The sequence below is a fragment of the Rhineura floridana genome, chromosome 3 (assembly GCF_030035675.1).
Source record: "Rhineura floridana isolate rRhiFlo1 chromosome 3, rRhiFlo1.hap2, whole genome shotgun sequence".
In the NCBI taxonomy this organism is placed as follows: domain Eukaryota; kingdom Metazoa; phylum Chordata; class Lepidosauria; order Squamata; family Rhineuridae; genus Rhineura; species Rhineura floridana.
Window position 1 is genome coordinate 209,363,929 of NC_084482.1, and position 20,553 is coordinate 209,384,481.

At 43.1% G+C, this 20,553-nt stretch overlaps 1 protein-coding gene and 1 pseudogene across 1 annotated transcript in view; both read right to left on the bottom strand.

Annotated features, from left to right (window-relative positions):
- The window catches only part of LOC133378918 (zinc finger protein 91-like), a 32,446-nt gene extending 31,584 nt beyond the window's left edge, over nucleotides 1-862 (bottom strand). The window contains exon 1 of the mRNA XM_061613530.1: nucleotides 513-862. The gene's annotated coding sequence lies outside the window, so the exon portion shown is untranslated. The remainder of the gene's footprint in view (nucleotides 1-512) is intronic.
- Nucleotides 863-5,981: 5,119 nt separating this feature from the next.
- LOC133381419 (zinc finger protein 436-like) lies at nucleotides 5,982-13,943 on the bottom strand (annotated as a pseudogene).
- Between the last annotated feature and the right edge of the window lie 6,610 nt (nucleotides 13,944-20,553).

Sequence of the window (20,553 nt, forward strand, 5' to 3'; positions counted from 1 at the left end):
GTGAGAGCAAGGGGTCTGTGGATGGGATGCTGGTTCCGCTGCAAGTCGGACCCTGCCGGCTGGGGCTTTCTTGGCTCCTTTCATCTATTTCGTTATAAATTCCCTTTAACATGGTATGTTCGAGGCCTGGCATGTTGGCTTTTTCTGATTATATGATTGCCAGATTCCCGTAGGGGTTTCTGGTCAGTCAGCAAAGATCCTTCTCGCCCTGTCTGAATGCGCACACGCGTGTCAGCCAAGGAGCCCTGGGAACTGCCCGATTAACGGGGGCATGGATTCTAATCAAAATACCGTTGACGACTCGTTTCCAGTGATCGACGCAGCGTTGCCAGACCAGCCTTGAATCCTCGCCTCCCATGTCAAAGCGGCCTCCTGGCTTCGCAGAGAGGAAGCCAAAAAGAAGCTCCCCGGTTTGGTTGTGGGTCAGCCCAACAGGCCTCCTCCGCACCCTCCCCCTGCGTCCATAGGGCACCCCTTGAGCCAAATGCACAAAATGGGGAGGGGGAACTCACCGGGTTTCAGGAGGGGCAGCGCCTGGGAAAGACAGGCTCCTTCTCCCCACAAGTCAGAAAACAGACAGGGAGGGGCTCTTGCTCCGGAGGAGGCCGCCTCTTCCTCCTCCCCAAATCCTCTGCCTCTCTAGGATTCAAATTTACTTGGTTTTAACCCTAAGAATGCTAAACACTGGGACTCACTCTCTCTCTCTCTCTCTCTCTCTGCATTTATCTGCCAGCAGAAGCCCAAAGAGGAGACACGCGCAGCACGCAAGTGGGAGCTTTGGCCTCTCCTGGCCTGCTGGAGACTCAGCGACATTTTTACGGGTTTTAACCCGTAGAATGCCAAAGAATGGGATCCCCTCTCTCTGCATTTCTCTCCCAGCTGGAGCCAAGAGAGGAGGCGGGAAGGGGGCAGAAACTGAAGAGGGACCAAAGAGGTTTGGGAGCAGAGCAGCGGAGCGAACTCCGGGAATTGTCGCCCTCTGAGGGGAGTTTTGGCCCTCCTGACACCTCGCAGCACCTTTGACAAACTGCCTTTGAAGAGGCTTTGTCACCTTTTCCCTCTAATCCAGACCTTTGGGGCTGGGCTGTGCCTCACAGACAAGTTAGATACTTACAATTTTCTCAGTTTGATTTTCGCTTATTCCCTCGGACTTTTATTATTGTTATTATTTCTGATGGAAGATTCAAAATTTAACAAATGTACAATTTATCACTATACACACTCATCTGTTGGTCAGTGGAGGTGCTGTTGGGTCAACCAATTAGGTTTCAATCTATTTCTATTTTTATATTACAGGTGTTTGTTTCTGCGTCCTTAGCACAGTGGGGAGGAGAGCCTGGCTGGGAGGCCAGAGTCTGTGAGTTCAAATCCCCACTCGTGTGTCCTGGGTGTCAAGGGCCAGCTAAAGATACCCCCACAGGGAGTGGCTCAGGGGTTACATGCCCTGCCACCTGTGCAGCCATGGGCAAGCTGCATAGTCCCAAGGAGCCCAGTTGCCCCCCAGCTGGCCGTTGCGGACAAGGAAGGATCTGGTTTGTGCAGCTGTGGCAAGCTGAGCAGGCCCTAGCCAGCTGGGGAGGACTAGCCTGAGAGGGAGGCAATGGGAAACCCCTCTGAATACCCCTTACCATGAAAACCCTATTCATGGGGTATCCATAAATCGGGATCAACTTGAAGGCAGTCCACAATTGCTTTAAAAAATAGGATTGGAGAGGCAGAGAAAGATTTACAACATAAGCACAATTCTTTGCTATGGTCACTCAAAAGTCCCATCAATTTACAGCACAATCCTAACCATGTCTACTCAAAAGTAAATCCTATTGAATTCAATGGGGTTTACTCCGGGTATGTGGGATTAGCATTGCAGCTTTACTCCCAGAAAAGCAAGTACTAGATTAAAGCTTCATATTGGGAAGGTTTTCAAACCAGAGCTTGGAAAAGTTACTTTTTTGAACTACAACGCCCATCAGCCCAATCCAGTGGCCATGCTGGCTGGGGCTGATGGGAGTTGTAGTTCAAAAAAGTAACTTTTCCAAGCTCTGTTCAAAACAGTGCCCTCTTCCAACAGCCCAGGAAAATTTAAACTTGTTTGACTCCTGCACACAAGAGAGAAAAAGACTGAAAGCTATATACTTACTCAACTGATGATTTTTAGAAAAGCAGGGGGGGAGGGAGTTTTCTGAGTTGCAAAGGGCTCTAATTACTGCCTTGTCAATCACAACCCTGACTTCACTTATTGGCTACAAACCTGAAAGGGAGGGATTGGAGCAGCCAGCTACGAGCTCATTTAAGTGAAGTTGCTGGGTGTGTGTGACATTTTGGTGTATATCTCAGGAACCAGACCACCTAGAAACTTAATTTTTTTTTATTGAAAGCTCAGAGTCTGGAAATTAAGGTGAGTCACCCAGAGACCCAGAGAGCACCCAAAAAATCCAGAGTCTCTGGGCAAAAACCGGATACCTGGCAACCCTAGTCAAATGTTAGGAGGAAGTTGGTAGATAGTACACACCTAAGAATATAAGAAAATCCTGCTGGATCAGGCCAATGTCCCAACTAGTCCAGCATGCTGTTCCCACGGTGGCTAACTAGATGCCTATGTTTACCTTTTCTTGGAGAGAAGGGATGTCTTGTCTTGAATGTTTTCCTTCTTCAGTTTTGAAGCTGTTGGTCACCATGGTCCTCTAAACCTGGAGCTAGGTTTTGTCTTATAAAACAGTTGTGATATATACAATTCTCTGATTTGATTTTTGCTTATTTCCAGATGAGACTCAGATTTCATTATTTTACTCTTATTTTATAAACATTTTATTATACAGTGTTTATAGACAGATATATTTTATTTACATTTATATTATTTTATTCTAATTTTATATATACAGGCATACATATACATATATACTATTCAGATAGTCAAGGAGCTACAAGAACATAAGAGCCTGCTGGATCAGGCCAGTAGCCCATCTAGTCCAGCATCCTGTTCTCACAGTGGCCAACCAGGTGCCTGGGGGAAGCCCGCAAGCAGGACCCGAGTGCAAGAACACTCTCCCCTCCTGAGACTTCCGGCAACTGGTCTTCAGAAGCATGCTGCCTCTGACTAGGGTGGCAGAGCACAGCCATCATGGCTAGTAGCCGTTGATAGCCCTGCCCTCCATGAATTTGTCTAATCTTCTTTTAAAGCCATCCGAGCTGGTGGCCATTACTACATCTTGTGGGAGCAAATTCCATAGTTTAACTATGCGCTGAGTAAAGAAGTACTTCCTTTTGTCTGTCCTGAATCTTCCAACATTCAGCTTCTTTGAATGTCCACGAGTTCTAGTATTATGAGAGAGGGAGAAAAACTTTTCTCTATCCACTTTCTCAATGCCATGCATAATTTTATACACTTCTATCATGTCTCCTCTGACCCGCCTTTTCTCTAAACTAAAAAGCCCCAAATGGTGCAACCTTTCCTCGTAAGGGAGTCGCTCCATCCCCTTGATCATTCTGGTTGCCCTCTTCTGAACCTTTTCCAACTCTATAATATCCTTTTTGAGATGAGGCGACCAGAACTGTACACAGTATTCCAAATGCGGCTGCACCATAGATTTATACAACAGCATTATAATATCGGCTGTTTTATTTTCAATACCTTTCCTAATTATCGCTAGCATGGAATTTGCCTTTTTCACAGCTGCCGCACACTGGGTTGACATTTTCATCATGCTGTCCACTACAACCCTGAGGTCTCTCTCCTGGTAGGTCACCACCAGTTCAGACTCCATAAGCGTATATGTGAAATTAAGATTTTTTGCTCCAATATGCATAATTTTACACTTGTTTATATTGAATTGCATTTGCCATTTTTCCACCCATTCACTCAGTTTGGAGAGGTCTTTTTGGAGCTCTTTGCAATCCCTTTTTGTTTTAACAACCCTGAACAATTTAGTATCGTCAGCAAACTTGGCCACTTCACTGCTCACTCCTAATTCTAGGTCATTAATGAACAAGTTGAAAAGTACAGGTCCCAGTACCGATCCTTGAGGGACTCCACTTTCTACAGCCCTCCTTTGGGAGAACTGTCTGTTTATTCCTACTCTCTGCTTTCTGCTTCTTAACCAATTCCTTATCCACAAGAGGACCTCTCCTCTTATTCCATGACTGCTAAGCTTCCTCAGACGTCTTTGGTGAGGTACCTTGTCAAATGCTTTTTGAAAGTCTAAGTACACTATGTCCACTGGATCACCTCTATCTATATGCTTGTTGACACTCTCAAAGAATTCTAATAGGTTACATTTTAAAAAGTCAAAATTAACAATTGAACAATACTTGTGTACAACATGCCATACTGGCTGTCACATGCCATAGCTTTCCCCTCATTTAGAGGTTCTTTAATACAGCAAAATGTATGGGGGGTATTCCTTCTAAGATCTTCCCCAACATTACACAGTAAAATTACACAGTATTACACAAGTTCACAATTGGACAATCTGATCTGTTTGTATAAGATACAAAACAAAGCCATCCAATTCCACAATTGCTATCCTTTCTTCTTGCTACTTTTAAATGTTTCCTTACTATTGCTAACTCTATTTTATTTTAAACATTTTCCTTTACCTGGACTAGTTTTCTGTTTAGATTTTTATGAACCTCTGCTGGATTTTGTGTACAAAGCCATATTCAAGATACCTAAAAGATCATCTTCCTCTTTCAACAAGCCTTTTAAGTAGAGACCTTATCCCAGTCTGCATCTGTGTTGGAGCTGCTTTTTAAGATGTTTTTAAAGATTTTTTTAAAAAGCTGTTTTTAAGATGTTTTAAAACTATTTTAGTGTTTTGTCCCTAGGCTTCTTCTGGGAGGAAAGGTGGGATAGAAATTTAATTAACAACAACAAAAAATCTGGGACACCAGACTGATTCCTACGGACATGCATCTAAAACCACCAGGGCCTGCCCTCTGGAATTCTGGATTGCTAGTAATGTTCTTTTAAACCAAAAGGCTCTGTAGACAGTTTTGGTAAGTTTTAGCCTCATGGGTCATGTTTGGCCATCACTTTTTGCCCATTGGAGTACATAAAGGACTTCACTTGCACAAGCATTTATATTGATTCTCCCCTCTGTGAATTCATTCGTCAGAAATGATCTGCACCTTCCTATGGAAGCTTTTTGATGCAATAGTCACTTTAGCAAATGTTTTAATATAGTTTTTCACTCTTTATTTTCCCCATGTGACGATTGTATTTTATTTTATTTTGTACTGCTGCTGGGGTAAGACTGCTGGGACCATCAAGGGGCAAGTTTTTCCACCTGCTTTGCCCCACTCCTCTGCCTGAACCTTATAAGGAGGAGTTGCAGACTGGGAGGTGCTGCTGCTGGGGTGAGACTGTGCTGGGACCACCAAGGGGCAAGCTTTTCCACCTGCCTTGCCTCCCTCACCCCTGCTCTTAGTGACATTTTTCTGGCGACTGTCCTTTACCAGGAAGATGAATGCTTTTGGTTTTTAGCTGTTGTTGCTTTTTAGGAATGTTAGGATTTTGTTGGCTTGAATTTTTGTAAATCGTATTGTTTTTATTTGTATTTTGTATTTGTGTTTTTCTATTTGTGTGTAAGCCACCTTGGGGGCCTTTTTGACCAAAAGGTGGCCTAGAAATAAACCCTAACATAACATTTTACTAATATATACTGTTCCTTATATTTCTCCCTTTCTCAAGATCCATATATGTATAAAGTGCTATTGATTTCTCTTTGGCAGTATTATTCTTACCTCTTTCATAAACTAAAATACATTCACTAATCTTCTGCTGACGCATTTGAAATAAATATTTCCAAAGCCCTTTATACTGATTATATTTGATTAGAAGTGAGCTGCATCTACTTACCACTGCTTTTTGGGACTTAATATTTCTATGCTGCTTTTCCAACAATCAAGTTGAGCTCAATCTCATAATAACTGCAAAACATGTACATATAAAAACTACACTTCCTAATAAAAAAACACAATGAAAGTGTAATAAATGGAACAAAGGAATCAAAAGAATATTAAAATAGAAAAATCACAAAATACAAATAAATCACATTGGATATACACTAGGAATGCAAAAAAGAACATAAGAATGGCCTGCTGGATCAGGCCAGCCAGAAGAAGCCCGAAAGGAGGACCTGGGTGCAAGAGCACTCTCCCCTCCTGAGGTTTCCATCAACTGGTTCTCAAATCAATACTGTGTCAAGAACAACCATCAATCAAGTTGCCCCATCTCTCACCTGGCAGACAGGTTTTCTATACTTAGCACTTTAATATGGTTTTCCCTCTTTAAGAATTCTTGAATGACGGAATATGTGTTTCTTCTGAAACTCTCTCAACAATTCAAGCATTATTTAACAGCTTCTCTCTTATGTGGATTCTCTGATGTGAAATGAAACTTTTCTTGCAGCTCAAGCTCTTTCCACATTCTAAGCATTTATATGGTTTCTCCCCAGTATGAATTCTTTTGTGGGAAGAGAAGCTAGAACTGTCTCTGAAGCTTTTTCCACATTCAAAGCATTTATGTGGTTTCTCCCCAGTGTGAATTCTTTTGTGGGAAGAAAGCGTAGAATTGTCTCTGAAGTTCTTTCCACATTCCAAGCATTTATATGGTTTTTCCCCAGTGTGAATTCTTTGATGGCTAGTGAAAGTTTTCTTGCAGCGGAAGTCCCTTCCAGATTCCAAGCATTTATATGGTTTCTCTCCTGTATGAATTCTTCGATGGGAAGTGAGGTTTGAGCTCTGACTGAAGCTCTTTCCACACTCCAAACATTTATATGTTTTGTCCCCAGTATGAATTCTTTGATGGGTAGTAAGATTAGAAATGTACGGGAAACTCTTTCCACACACCAAACATTTATATGGTTTCTTCCCAGTGTGAATTATTTGATGGTAAGTGAGACCTCCCTTGCTGATGAAGCCCTTTCCACATTCTAAGCATTTATGCGGTTTCTCCCCCATATGAATTCTTTGATGGTAAGTGAGAGTGGAGCTCTGACTGAAGCTCTTTCCACATTCCAAACATTTATATGGCTTTTCACCTGTATGGATTCTTTGATGGGAAGTGAGAGATATCTTCTGCCTGAAGCTCTTTCCACATTCCAAACAGTTATACAATTTCTCCCCAGTATGAATTATTTGATGCAAAGTGAGAGAGGAATATCTAGTGAAGCTCTTTCCACATTCCAAGCATTTATATGGTTTCTCCCCTGAATGAATTCTTTGATGGAAATGAGTCCGTTCCGACTGATGAAGCTCTTTCCACATTCCAAGCATTTATATGGTTTCTCCCCAATGTGAATTCTTTGATGATTACTGAGATGTTTCTTCTGATGAAAGTTCTTTCCACAGTCCATGCATTTATATGGTTTCTCACGTGTATGAATTCTTTGGTGGCAAGTGAGTTTGTTCTTACAGATGGAGTTCTTTCCACATTCTATGCATTTATGTGATTTCTCCCCTTTGTGTTTGCAGTGGGTGCTGCATTTCCTTTTAGAATTGAGACTTTTCCAACAACCAAAACATTTACTTCTTTTTTTTCTTTGATCTGGTTTTTCTCGGACTGCAATTTCATGGCAGTCACTGCCCTGAGAAGTGGAGAATTTATTCCTCTTATCTTCTGCTTCAGTTTTCATTCTCTGCTCTTCCCTCTTTTTAGATCTGTCTCTTTCCTGTGTCTCTTTCCCGCATAATTCTCCCTTGTTCTTGGTTTCCCATTTGTCACCTTCTGCAACAAAGAGAGAAACTGGTAAGAACCTGAGAAGGAAGCCTCAAATCTTTAAACAATCTTCAGCACTTGTGATAAAGGATGAACTAAAAGGACTTAGATGGCAGACTAGTCTTACCCCAGGTTTAACAGTCTCTGTTGTCTGGCATTCACTGACAACTGGAGTCCTATAGACTGTTGGACGTGAACCATGGAGATCTGGGTTCAGCTCCAGTCAGAGGTGAACCTAATTTGGTGGTCCTGAGCCAATCATTCTCTTTCAGCCTAGGCTACAAGGTTGTACAGGTAAATAAAGCAACCACAGGTATTCCCTTCAATGGCACAGCAAGTCACTTGCATGCAGGTCCCAAGGCTAATCCCCATCTTCAGCAGTTAAAGCACCTTGAAAGGAGCTTTTAGGTGTGCTGGGCGTGTGACCTTGGGAAGATGCTGCTAATCAGAACAGAATACACTAGGCTAAACGGGCCAATGGCTACGGCAAGGCTTTTTGATCAGGCATGTGGGATTCTACAATGGCTCCAGCCAGTATTTGTATTTATTGCAGCTTTTAATGTTTCCTCCTTTTTATTAAAAAATTGTTTTTATTATGTTGTAGTTTTAACATTTCGTATAGATGTCTAACCATTATTTTGCTCCATTGTGGACATTTGTTCAATGGAAAAATTGGGATTTAAGTGCTTTAATCAATTAAAAAAAAGATGAACCCTGTAAATCCTACTAGTATGGAGGAAGGGGATTTGAACTGCTGAAATAGAGGAAAGTGCTGAAGATCTCTATGAGGGAGTTTCTGGGCCCTATTTTCCGGGACCTCTCCCTCCACCTCACCTCTCCGAAGAAATATAAAGAAAGAGGGAAGCTTTGGTATTCTCTTCCTAGAGTCCAAAATAAAAAAAATCCTGCAGAATCTTTTGAACTGTATTAGAAACCAAAATGGAGGTTACCTATAGACCATGGGGAAGAAAAGACTAATGAGAAATGCCAGATAATTGCCTTTAATTTATTTATTTACTTACGTTATCTCCCACCTTTCCTTGAAGAAGCTCAGGATGGCATACTTTCATCCTCACAACAGCCCTGTGAGGTAGGCTAGGCTGAGAGATGGTGACTGCCCCAAGGTCACCTAGGGATCTTCATGGTTGAGCAGGAATGCGATTGCTGCTCTCCCAGGACCTAGTCCAAAACTCTAGACACTGCCTCATCAAAACCAATCACAAAGCCAAATGTTAAGAGCTGAAGAACTGCAGCTGTCTAATTTTGTTGACTTTTTCATTTTTGAATCGTGATATTTCAAAAAGTGGATGTGGTCTGACCTTTAGGAATATTTTGAAAATGAATGTTCAGCTTTATCTTGCACTATTGATTAGGAGATTCACAAGGCCTATACGAGGGATTCTGCTCCCACTTTAGATTTTTGTTAAATGACAGACTCACCAAATGGCATAAGGGAGTGGAGGTTTGCTGGCCAACCCTTCCTTACTATAACAGTGGGATTATTATATTCTTATTTCCATTTATTAACCACCCTTCACCTTAAAGTCTCAGGGCGCCTTACAACAGTCTAAAAATGCAATATTGAATTTTTTAAAAAAAGTTTAACAGCCTTTCCCAACCAGTGTGCCTCCAGATGTTGTTGGACCACAACTCCCATCAGCCTCAGCCAGCATTGCTAATGGTCAGGAAAGATGGGAATTGTAGTCCAGCAACATCTGGAGGCACACTGGTTGGGAAAGGCTGGTTTAATGCCTTGCCATCTGGAAACTGTGAGTTAGACTCCCACTCCCACCTGCCGCCCTCCCCAGGATGGACAATAGCCAGAGATGATGGAAGTTGGAATCCAACAACTTGTGGAGGGCAGTACTTTGCCTACCCTGTTAGCATACTCCCCACCCCCACTCCCCAAAAAAGGATCACATTCACAAGGGCATAAGATCCTCCTTCCACAACCAGCTGTATGAGGGAGTTTCTGAGCCCTATTTCCAAGGACCCTGGTTGGACACTCTGAGAACAGGACACTGGACTAAATGGGCCACTGGCCTGATCCAGCAGGCTGCTCTTACATCATCTCGCTCCCACCCTGCCTCCATCTAAACAAAGACGGAAGGTGTGAGCTTGTGTTCAAGGCCCAAAATATATAATCTGGTGAAATTATCTCAGAAGCCAAAAGGTTAGCTATGCTGCCTTACCACATGAGGGTTTTAGTGAGAAACCCAGGATAATTTCCATTACATACAAGTTAATCCAAATGTCAACATATAAGGAATTTTGTTACCGAGGGAACAGTAGAAAAAATGGAAGGCTGCATCAGAACTATGATCACTGGATTCCTAATCAGATGCCTCCAGGATGCTGAGGGTGGAGCCTCACCTCTTTATGGAATTTGAGGCCTGTAAGAACCAGCCTCTTTTCTCAGGTGGATTGTTGTTTGGCCCATCTTGGATGTCAGTCAGAATCATATAATACTAGAGTTGGAAGGGGCCTATAAGGCCATCAAATCCATCCCCCTAATCAATGCAGGAACCCAACCTAAGCATCCCCGACAGATGGCTGTCCAGCTGCCTCTTGAAGTCCTCCAGTGTCAGAGAGCCCACTACCTCTCTAGGTCATTGGTTCCATTGTCGTATGGCTCTAACAGTTAGGAGGTTTTTCCTGATGTTCAGTCGAAATCTGGCTTCTTGCAACTTGGGCCCATTATTCCATGTCCTGCGCTCTGGGATGATCGAGAAGACATCCTGGCCCTCCTCTGTGTGACAACCTTTCATCTACTTGAAGAATGCTATCATGTCTCCCCTCAGTCTTCTCCAGGCTAAACATGCCCAGTTCTTTCAGTCTCTCTTCATAGGGCTTTGTTTCCAGTCCCTGATCATCCTTGCTGCCCTCCTCTGAAATAATACTAGTTCCACCTGCCTAGCAACTCTGAAACTTACATTTCAAAAGGCCTGCCCAATAGAGATCATTTTGTAGAAGGGCAAAACTGAAGGATGTGTATTCATAGGGAGTACAGTAAATAGCTGTTCTTTTAAGGTTAATTGCAGGGGGTAAAAATTCCAGATGCTGTAGGGGTGGCACTTTTCAGCTCCATCAGAATATTGGAATTTGTCACGTAATGAAATACTGCACTTTGAAACACACATTATGATCCAACAGGGAGCCTTACCAAGAGAGGCCACAATCCCCAAATTCTCCTCCATGACTTCCCTATGCAGAGCCCTCTGCTCAGGCTCCAGCAGGGCCCACTCCTCGTCCGTGAAATACACAGCCACATCCTCAAAGGACACTGGAACCTGAAAGAAAGAAAACAGTTTCTTCCACATAGATAACATGAAGATTATCTACTGAAAATGGAAATGGACAGCCTTCAAGTGGATTCCAACCATATGAATAGGGTTTTCATGGTAAGCGGTATTCAGAGGAGGTTTACCATTGCCTTCCTCTGAGGCTGAGAGTCAGTGACTGGCCCAAGGTCACCCAGTGGGCTTCATGGCTGTGTGGGGATTCGAACCGTGGTCTCCCAGGTCGTAGTCCAACACTAACCACTATGCTACACTGGCTCTCAGATTATCTACTAGCTACGTTGAAAAGACTAGTTTCATTATTATTCTCAGAATTTAATAACATTCTTCTTATGTGGCATTCTCAAGGAGAAAGAGTTGTTTAGGCCCAGGGAAGTGGGCAGGGGACAGAGGCACCCAGGCTGTGTTTGCCTAGCTGGAACGCACCCTTCAACTCTGATCATCCATTTTGGTTGCCTGGACTGGGAATAGAGATGGGGGGGTGCGAGTGTGTGAAGACCCTAACATACTTCACCCATTTTGCAATCTAACATACTTCACCCACTTTGGGATCTGGCCCAAACCACCATTGTTATGTGACCCGTGGAAGGTGGCCTAGATGAGAATGTGGCCCTCAGACTGAAAATGTCCCGTTCCCCCCCCCCCCCGTCCTGCCTGATCTGGTTCCACAACAGTTCCTTCTACTCCACCGGAAAGAACAGGTAGCTGAGTAGATCTTGCCGGCATCTTTCCACTGCCTGTGAAAGACAAAGAAGGTGGGAAGCTATTAGCTTTTGCCATATTCAGCAGACAGATGGCTATACAGAGGGAAACAGGAATATAATGCTCCCCCCCACATTATAAATCACATATTACCTCTCTACAATGACCTGTTTAAAATAAAACAACAAATATACATCCCACCCATTACGATTTTTGGAACCTTGCTCACATTTTCTTAGCTGCCCGAGGAAATTCCACTACTTGGATTGTAAAAACGACACCTTTGCCTGCAAGCAGGGTACCTATCCGGTCCAGAAGAGGTCTGTTTGACAGAGACTGTGTCCACACTAAGTGTTTGAAACACACAGGGCTCTTTTTTTCCTCTCGGAGTGCTTCTACGGTTCACACCTGCATGCTTCATGCAGAGTTGAAGTGGCAGCTATATCGCTCCTATCCGTACATGTGAGCGGGCATGGACTTTGCAGGGAGTGCACATCGGCGTTCTCGACACCCTTCCCTCAATTAGTGTTTCCACCCCCATTGTGGGATGTGTGTAGGTATTTGTTCACCTGCATGCCCAGACCAGCAAACATTAAAATGTGAAAACATTACAGGTTACAATGCAATAAAAATGAATTTTGAAGGTTTGGAAACAAACCCATTGAAAAACAATAAAAACCATCTAAACACATTTAAAAACATTTACAACATCTAGAAAAAAGTAGGTCAGGACAAGAGCCCCTGCCTGAAATCCTGGAGGGCTGCTGCCAGTCAGTGTAGATCGTACTGAGCTAGATAGACCATTGCTCTGGCTTGGTACAAGGCCGCTTCCTATGTTCCTATTTCTGAGTTCTGTCTTTCCTCACAAGTTTGAGGAGCCCATGGATTTCCTTCAAAGTCAACAGAGACCAAATTGAGATACACCCCATTAATCCTTACCCGGCAGCAGCCTCTGTCTGGTGTCCGATGGAGTCCTTTCTGCCTCAGGGAAATCAGTGCTCAGTTCTGCAAACAGACCCTTTACCTGAAACAGCAATAAGGATTGAAGATGAGTAGAGGGTTAGAAAAGGAATCAGAAAACAGAGGCACAGGACGTCCCAGGTTGGATGATTCCCAGAAAAAGTTGGAAAACGAGTACCTAATTTTGGCAAACCTTCACATTTATTTGTTTGTTTGTTTGGTTTATATCCCGCCACTTTAAAACATCATAAAAAGACTTTAAAATAAATTCAGACAAAACAACAGAAACATTTTTTAAAAAGCTTTAAAAACATCTTTTTTAAAAAAGGGTTAAAAACATATTATTACAGAAAACGTATTAAAAGCAATTCTAACACAGATGGAGACTGAGCCCCTTTGAACAACTGAGATCTGGGGTAGCCAACCTGTTCCACCTCTCCCCCAATGTTGCTGGGATGGTGTGAGTTTTAGTTCAGCACCATCATCAGGGCACCATGTTGGATAACCATGATCTAGATGAAACCCTCTCACCTGCTTCTTTGTCTGCTTCCTTTCCTCTTCCTGGCTCAGAAGGAAGCCTTCAGCAAGGGTCACGGCCTGGGAACTGGTCTCTGCTCCACATTCCCTCACCCAGCTCTCCAACTCCGGTGGAAGGACAGCCAGAAACTGCTCCAGGATCACCAGATCCAGGATCTGAGCCTTTCTGAGTTGCTCTGGCTTCAGCCACTTGTAGCAAAGGTGGTGAAGTCTACTGCAAATCGCTCGCGGTCCCTTGGTCTCCTGGTAGCGGAAACGCCTGAAATGCTGGCGCCGGACATCTAAGCTAAGGGCGTCTTTCTCACTCAGGATCTTCTGCATAGTTCTTTCCCAGATTTCCCTACTGCTGCCAGTCTCGATGGTATCGGGGGCCCTTCCTGCTTCAGGGACAGCTGAGTCTCCCTCTTCCATTTTTGATCTGTGCTCCATCGAAGCCTCCAACAGGGACCGAGTTTTTGATTTCTACCCCCATACGTCACAAAAGTTGTCCTGACTGGAGGTGCTACAAAGTCCTGCAAAGCCAAGACATTGTTCTATTTACACTGTCAGGACAGAAAAAAAATCCCTGAAGAACTGTGGATGAGTCTGGCTAGCCACCACATCTTCTCCCAGAAGAAAAGACTGGTGAAAGACGGTGTGCAAAGAGAAATTAGAAAAGGATTTACTGGCTTCAGCCTTGTGGAGGATCAGAAGATGCAGCATCTGTCCTGTCTGTCTGTCCCACAGCATTCCTACCCTTTTCTGCAGAGTTCCTCTCTTGATCTTCCACTACACCAAATTGAACTTGGTTTAAATTAAGGCTGTCTCTCAGCTAAAGGAATCTTAGCTGATGCATTGTTTCACTTGCAGATGTTTTATTAATCTGATGAATCCACATATGCAGAAGACCTACATGTTTTTTCTTTAGTTTTGTCTTATTTTAAATCATGTCATATAAAGCACTTCTTCCCTGCATCTGTGATCTGCTACACTGCTTCTATAGATGGAGGTTCTTTTTTTTTTTTACAATAATTTTTATTCAAATTTTCATAAAACATACAAAACAAAATCATAAAACATTCAAAGACAAAAAACAAAACAAAACAAAAATGATTAAACAAAAAAATAAAATGTTGACTTCCCATTTGTCGCAGATCAAATCAGTTATAGGTCTACAATATATAACAATCCTGTCTCTTAAATTATATTATAAAATCACTTTCCTCCAGTAGTTATCTTAATTAATCATCAAATCTCATAAACATTACTTTATTCTTTCCACAAAAAGTCAAAGAGAGGTTTCAATTCTTTAAGAAATATATCTATCAATTTTTCTCCAAATAAACATGTCGATTAATCCATCTCGTTAATAATAATAATAATCTTATTGTCATAACCATAGTCCAAATAAACATATCGATTAATCCATCTCATCAAAATCTGTTAGGTCCAATAATTTCAATAGCCATTATTCCATTATCTCTATTAATTCCATCTTCCATCTTCAATAGTCCTGTTAAGTCCAGTAATTTCAGTGTCCAATCTTCCATTATCAGTATTCCATAATAATCTTGCTGTCATAGCCATAGTCATATAATAAGAGTCTGATGGGAATTTCCTCTATCCCAAATATTTTCTTGCCATCAATTCTGAATAAGTTGCTGAAATATTGTTGTAAAGTCATATCTCTGTTCTTCTTTTTTACAAAATGCACTGGCTCATCTCTTGAGAGTTTTTCCATTGTCACATGGCTGCAGTTAATTCCATAGATTTTCTCTATATCAAGCTCCATCACGTCATTCCAGTCCAGAAGATTATCCAAGCCATTGATAACTTTATCTCTAATATCTTCATTAATTTCTTCAGAGATAACGTTAAATTCCAAACAGTAGATTTTATTTCTAATATCCATAAACTCCAGATCTTTTTCCAATTCCACATTTGTTCCAACCTCCAGGGCTTGTATCTTCCCTTTATTTTTTCTTTTCTCATCTCTGATCTCATTTTCCTCTCTCACAGGATCCCCTATTTCTTTAAGCTCCTGCGTCATTTTGCTCAGTTCAATTTTCAGCTCCTTACTGCCCTGTTGCAGGGTTTGTTTCGTTATCTCAATCTCATCCATTATTTTCTGAAACATAATTACTTCCAGATTCTCAGCCACTTTCTTGATTGCCATTTTTAAAACCGCGAAAACAAAACAAAACAAAAATAAAGAAGAACCACTTCTTATTTCAGCAACAATTGGGTTAATATTCCAGGCTTGATGACATCACAGTATAAACAGAGCAGCCTGCCTTATCTCTCTATGTTCAAGAATACAAAACAAATTTAGTTTCCAGCATCAAAACAGTTAGCGTCGTCGTGAAGAAGCAGATTCGTCAAAATAAAATAGACCAAAAAGAGAATAGTCCCAGACAATATAATGTTCCTCGGAATAGAAATCCCTCTTCTGTTTATATCTTTAGAATGCACTTCCAGGACAGCTTTTTGCAATAGAAACAGAGATAAGCTGTTAATTTCGTGAATAACAGAGAAGAGTTATAGCTCACCCAGAAGCTCTTTAAAGCTGATTCATTTGACAAATCTCTTTTTGCTGCAACAATTTAGACCAAGTAAAAAAAATAATAGAAAGAAGGGTGCTTGCCTGTTAGTCTGTTTTCTCTTTGAAGAAAAGATAAACGTATCGCATTAATCAGATAGAGCTTGTTCGGAAGTCCGTCCGGCATTGCTGGCTGGACCTTTTCTCATAAATTAATGAAATCCAGTCCTCCCAACAAAAACAGGCTTTTGAGGTTGATCTCTACATTTCTCCCTGCCCGGAAGAAATTTCATCAGTCAAAATAAAAAATGTTCTGACTGATTTATATCTGAATAAGCTTCTTTTGAGGCGGGAGCCCGTCTCAAAAGCAGGCACAAGCGAAGTCACCCTTCCCGGAAGTCTATAGATGGAGGTTCTATTGATTGCACAAGTACCCATGTTCCTCTCACACTGCCCACCTGCAATATACCTGAACCAATATTTCACTAATTGGCCCAGAACTGTTTTCTCATTAGACTGAAAAAAGCGCATCACGTCTCCATCGAGCTATCTTCTAGAAGATTTGCCGGATTTTTATTATTGTCACACATCAGTAATAGGACTGTTGTCCACTATACCAAAGTGAACTTGATTTAAATAAAGGCTGTCACGCAGGTAGAAGGATCTTAGCTGATGCATTGTCTCACTTGTAGAATGTGTATTAATGCATTGAATCCACACATGCATACTTACATTCCTGAAAGGGACTTATTTTTCCCTTTGATTTGTCATATTTTTAATTATGTCTTTTGTCTTAATTATGTATTTAATTATATAAAGGACCTGTCCTTTATATAATCTGGGACCTGGTACACTGCTTCTGTATATGGAGATTCTATTGATTGCTGAGATACACATATTACTTTCACACCACCCATTTGCAATATACCTGCCCGACTAAGCAATTCACTGATTGGACTAGGACTGTGTCTTGTTCTTCCCCTTCCTTTCTCTGTCAATATCCTATTACACAGACTCATCGGTAGGGTGTAGTCGTCCAGGGTCTCAGGGGGTCTTAGACCCCTTACTTTTCTGGGAGCCAGGTCCCAGCAGGGTCCCTATGTCTCCAGCATCCTATGAGCCAAACAGAATGAAAGGGGAGTGTGTTAGCCACTGAGATGAGTCTGCTAACTTGCTTCCTTGTCCTTTCCTGCTGATTGGAGCCAATCAGAGCGAAAAGCCTGTTAGTTCCTACTTCAAAAAACCAAGTAATGGAGAGTAATTGCAGAAGAAGAGAGAGTGAATCCTGATGGTAGCATCCCATCTACATCATCAAGTAGTTTGGTAGCAGCAGGAGATAAAGGTGCAGATACTGGATTCAGTAATGGGCAAAATCTCTGACAGTGATAAAGGACAGTCAAATGGTGACAGTGATAGAGAAGCAGAAAGCAGGATTCAAGACTGGCCAGATTATTCTATAATCTTAGAAGGGGTTATGACTGTGAGGGGATGGGGCTGTGACTATTATGAAGGGACCCTGCACTTCTGAACTTGCCACTATGCTACTCCTCATCAGCCAAAGAAAATCACACCATATCTCCATCCAGTTGCCTTCCAAACTTATATACACCCACCACTAACTCTAAAGGTTATAATCTATGGTTTTAAGGGTCCGTTTTAACCCTGTCAATGCCTTCTTGCATTTAATGCTTTAGGCTGCAATGCAAACCCCTGATCTGCCAAAAGTGTGACTGGGCAGAATTATCCCCAGCAGAAAGTCGCCCCATGGAAAACACTGCAATGTGGTACTTAGCCTGCAAAGGACCCAGGAGATGCACTCCTGACGACGGCATTAGGACAATGGCTATCCCAGGTCAAGGCTGGCACTGCCCACAGTAGGCTTTTGCCTCCCCTCACCGGAGTCTCCCACCCACATCCCAGCCTGGGTGAGCAACGGGACTGTGGATGGAGTGGTAGTTGCATTGATCTACTGCAACTCCGCCCCTGCCCGGCTGGGGTTTCCTTGACTCCCATTGATCTATTTGGTTTTACTTTCCCTTAAATCCGATATGATAATTTTCAGTTGGATAGTTTCTTTTGATTAAAAGATTGCCGCCTACGCGTAGTGCTTTCTATTTAGTCTGAAAAGATCCCCCTTCATGTCTACACGTGCACAAGCGTGTCAGGCAGGAGTCCTGGAAAGTGATTGACTAACCGGGGGGGGGATGAGTTCTAATCAAAATACAATTGACGACTGACTTCCATCGACCAAGGCAGCGTTGCAGACCGACCTTGAGTCCTCGCCTCCATGTCCAAGTTGCCTCCCAGCTTTGCAGAGTGGAAGGGAGAAAAAAGCTCCGTTCCCCGGTTTGGTTGTTGTGGCGGATTCCTGGTGGATCAGCCCAGCCTCCTCGTGTGGCCCTTGGACACCCTTGAGCCAAATGCACGAAGCAGGGGGGAACCTCAACAGGTTTCAGGAGGAGCCACTGATGGATGCTGCGCCTGGGATAGAGAAGCTTGAAGCCCGGCAGGGAGGGGATTCGGAGGGAGGGACTCTTGCTCTGGAGGAGACTGCCCCCTCCCCAAATCCCTTTCCTCTCTAGGAATCGAGTTCGGTTCATTTTAACCCAATGTCTGACAACGGGATTTTCTCTCTGCATTTCTCTCCCAACTGGAGCCCAAGCAGGAGACGTGGTCAGCACGCAGGTGGGAGTTTTGGCCTCTCCTGGCCTGCTGCAGACTCCGCGACACTTCAGGTTCCCAAACGAAGATGGCGATGCAGAAAGGGAAGGGGGCAGAAACTGAAGAGGGACCAAAGAGGTTGGGAGGCAGAGCAGCAGAGCGGCTCCACCATCCATCCATCCCTCTTCTTAGGCGAACTCCGCGAATGGGCGCTCTCGGAGGGGAATGTTGGGCCTCCTGAGACCTCGCACCTTTGGTTTCTGTCCCAGGCATGACAGCGTGCAAACGGGAATAGTAGAATGCATCGCTGTTTTACTGGTAGCTTTAATGATTTGTAAACCGCTTAAAGGCCTTTCCATTCAAGCGGTATATAAATGATGTGAAAGAACCAAAGGCCAGGTAATCGACCTGAAGGCACATGACAACATGCTACAGCCTGTTGTACTTGGCTGCAAGTCCCCAGGCCGTTTCACGAATGCAGAGGTGCTCCTCTCACCTCCTCCTTGCTCAGTAGACAGCATTGCTGCCTTGTAAATACAGGGGAACCTCACCCCACCCCTGTCAACAACCTCCCAATCAGGATTTCATGGCACAGGTGAGATTCGAACTGAAGGCTACTCAGCTCTCTCTGCAACTATTACAGACTGAGCCTGAGTGTTTTTAAGATCTGTGAAGGAAATATCTGTGTAGCTCACAGGCAGCCCTCCAGATGTACCTGCACGACATTCCTCCTCACCCCCGCCAGCGCATGAACCCTGATCACTGACCATGGTGGCTGGGACTGATGGGAACTGAAGCCCAACAAGACCTGGAAAGGTTCAGCTGGTTGAAAATGCAGTAGCCAGATTACTAACTGAGAATCCATTTACAACTCACATAACCCGTTTTAAAACTGGTTGCTAGTCCATTTCCAGGCCCAATCCAAGGTGCTCACCTTAAGTGATTAGACCCCTAAATGCCTTAGGCCCCAAATATTTGAAAGACCACCTTCTTCCCGGGGTGTTAAGCAGAGAGGGCCCTTCTTGGTCATTCCACCAACCTCATTAGAAGCAGGGTGTTGTGGGAAAGGGCATTCTCTGTGCTGCCCCTAAGCTGTGGCATTCTCTCCTCGCAGAGATACACCTGGCACCTTAATTCTGCATCATGGAATCATAGAGTTGGGAGGGGCCTCTAAGGCTATCCGGTCCAACCCCTGCTCAAGGCAGGAATCCAAGTTCAGGCATCCCGGACAGGTGGCTGCCTGGCTGCCTCTTGGATGCCTCTAGTGTTGGACAGTCCACAACCTCCCTAGGTCATGGTTTCCATTGTCGTACTGCACTGTTGTTGTTATGTGCCTCCAAGTCAACTATGACTTATGGCGACCCTATAAATCAGTGACCTCCAAGAGCATCTGTCATGATCCACCCTGTTCAGATCTTGTAAGTTCAAGTCTGTGGCTTCCTTTATGGAATCAATCCATCTCTTGTTTGGCCTTCCTCTTTTTCTACTTCCTTCTGTTTTTCCAAGCATTATTATCTTTTCTAATGAATCATGTCTTCTCATGATGTGTCCAAAGTATGATAACCTCAGTTTCATCCTTTTAGCTTCTAGTGATAGTTCTGTTTTAATTTGTTCTAACACCCAATTATTTGTCTTTTTCGCAGTCCATGGTATCCGCAAAACTCTTCCCCAACACCACATTTCAAATGCGTTGATTTTTCTCTTATCTGCTTTTTTCACTGTCCAACTTTCACATCCATACATAGAGATCGGAAACACCATGGTCTGAATTGTCCTGACTTTAGTGTTCAGTGATACATCTTTACATTTGAGGACCTTTTCTAGTTCTCTCACAGATGCCCTCCCCAGTCCTAGCCTTCTTCTGATTTCTTGACTATTGTCTCCATTTTGGTTAATGATGGTGCCAAGGTACTGACAATCCTTGACAAGTTCAATGTCCTCATTGTCCACTGTAAAGTTGCATAAATCTTCTGTTGTCATTACTTTAGTCTTTTTGACGTTCAGCTGTAGTCCAGCTTTTGTGCTTTCCTCTTTAACTTTCATCAGCATTCGTTTCAAATCATTACTGGTTTCTGCTAGTAGTATGGTATCATCTGCATATCTTAAATTATGGATATTTCTCCCTCCAATTTTCACACCTCCTTCTTCTTGGTCCAATCCTG